The sequence below is a fragment of the Cyprinus carpio genome, chromosome A2, assembly GCF_018340385.1.
Source record: "Cyprinus carpio isolate SPL01 chromosome A2, ASM1834038v1, whole genome shotgun sequence".
NCBI lineage: Eukaryota > Metazoa > Chordata > Actinopteri > Cypriniformes > Cyprinidae > Cyprinus > Cyprinus carpio.
Window position 1 is genome coordinate 27880858 of NC_056573.1, and position 2500 is coordinate 27883357.

Genomic DNA, 2500 nt, shown 5'->3' on the forward strand with positions numbered 1-2500 from the left:
GCCACCACCAAGATCTCAGGTGCGTGTCTTGAGCAAATGCTTCAATCTGAAACAGCACAGAAGAATCTGAAGTAACTCATTGAGCATGCATATGGCCCTAGCAACCAACTGGCAACCTCCTAGTAACCTCACAGAATGCCCTAGGAACAACCTAATTGCCTTAGCAACCCCCTAGTTACCACCCAGAAAACTCTAGCCCAGAAAACATTTAGGAATCTCTTAGTGAACACATAAAATACCCTAGCAACCACCTGACAATCTCCTAATAACCAAACGTAATGCCCTTGGAATCACCTAAGTGCCATAGTAACCACCTAGCAACCCCCTAGTTACCACCCAGAACACTCTAGACCAGCAACCACTTAGGAACCTCTTAGTAAAAACACAAAATACCCTGGAAACCACCTGGCAACCTCCTAATAACCACCAAGAACACCATAGGGACAACCTAATTGCCCTAGCAACCCCCTAGTTACCACACAAAACACTCTAGCCCAGAAAATACTTAGGAATCTCTTAGTGAACACATAAAATACCCTAGCAACCACCTGGCAACCTCCTATTAATCACACAGAATGCCCTAGGAGCAACCAAAGTGCCATAGTAACCACCTAGCAACCCCCTAGTTACCACCCAGAACACTCTAGCCCTGAAAATACTTAAGAATTTCTTAGTAAACACACAAAATACCCTGGCAACCTCCTAGTATCCTCAAAGAATGCCCTAGGAACAACCTAATTGCCCTACAGTAGCAACCCAATAGTTAATACACAGAACAGTCTAGATCAGAAAATACTTAGGAAGATCTTAGTGAGCACATAAAATACCCTAGCAACCACCTGGCAACCACTTAGGAACCTCTTAGTAAACACACAAAATACCCTGGGAACCTCCTAGTAACCACCAAGAATACCCTAGGGACAACCTTATTGCCCTAGCAACCCCCTAGTTACCACACAAAACACTCTAGCCCAGCAACCACTTAGGAACCTCTTAGTAAAAACACAAAATACCCTGGAAATCACCTGGCAACCTCCTAATAACCACCAAGAACACCCTAGGGACAACCTAATTGCCCTAGCAACCCCCTAGTTACCACACAAAACACTCTAGCCCAGAAAATAATCAGGAATCTCTTAGTGGACACATAAAATTCCCTACCAACCACCTAGCAACCTCATATTAACCACACAGAATGCCCTAGAAACAACTGAAGTGCCATAGTAACCACCTAGCAACCCCCTAGTTACCACACAAAACACTCTAGCCCAGAAAATACTTAGGAATCTCTTAGTGAACACATAAAATACCCTAGCAACCACCTGGCAACCTCCTAGTAACCACATAGAATCCCCAAGGAACAACCTGAGTGTCCTAGTAACCACTTAGCAACCCCCTAGTTACCAATCAGAACACTCTAGACCAGCAAACACTTAGGAACCTCTTAGTGAACACACAAAATACCCTAGCAACCACCTCACAACCTCCTAGTAACCACACAGAATGCCATAGGAACAACCTAAGTGCCATAGTAACCACCTAGCAACCCCCTAGTTACCACCCAGAACACTCTAGCCCAAAAAATACTTAGGAATCTCTTAGTGAACACATAAAATACCCTAGCAACCACCTGGCAACCTCCTAGAAACCACATAGAATGCCCAAGGAACAAACTGAGTGTCCTAGTAACCGCTTAGCAACCCCCTAGTTACCAATCAGAACACTTTAGACCAGCAACCACTTAGGAACCTCTTAGTGAACACACAAAATACCCTAGCAACCACCTCGCGACCTCCTAGTAACCACACAGAATGCCCTAGGAACAACCTAACTACAATGGCAAAGTAATAGTATGAGTGCAGTGCACACTAGCAACCTCCTAGTGACCAAAAATGTTCTAGCAACCTCCTAGTAACCAACCAGAACACTATAGCCCAGTAACACCTTAGTAACCTCCTAGTAACTACCCAGAACACCCTAGAAACAACCTAACTGTTCTTTTAACCATCTAGCAACCTCCTAATAACTATCCAGAGCACTCTAGCCAACCAACCACTTAGTAACCTCATAGTAGTAACCACGCAAAATACCCTAGCAACGACCTGGCAAACTCCCAGTAAATTATCTCCTATTAAAATTATAATTTTTACAAATATTTAAACTTTTATGATGCAAAAACTCCCCAGAAACATAAAATAAAGATTTGAAAATGCAATTCATGACCTTCATAATACCTTTTTTGCTGTTTGAAATTGTCCTATCATTTACATCATCCATGTATTTCATTACTGAATATGATAAAATGAGAAACATCAATGCAGCCGTTTTTGACACAAGATTAACCATTAGAGCCAAACTTACTTTACATAAATATGTGAATGCAAACTTGTTTATTGACTCAGACATTTGGGAGAAACTCCATCACGTCTGCGTGTGTGCACTTGTGTCATGACTGTAGGGATTTCAGAGGCGTTGAGTTAGTGTTTTAAAGCTTCCTGGT

At 42.5% G+C, this 2500-nt stretch overlaps 1 pseudogene; it reads left to right on the forward strand.

Annotated features, from left to right (window-relative positions):
- LOC109074025 overlaps positions 1-2500 on the forward strand; it is a 115473-nt pseudogene that overhangs the window by 33841 nt on the left and 79132 nt on the right.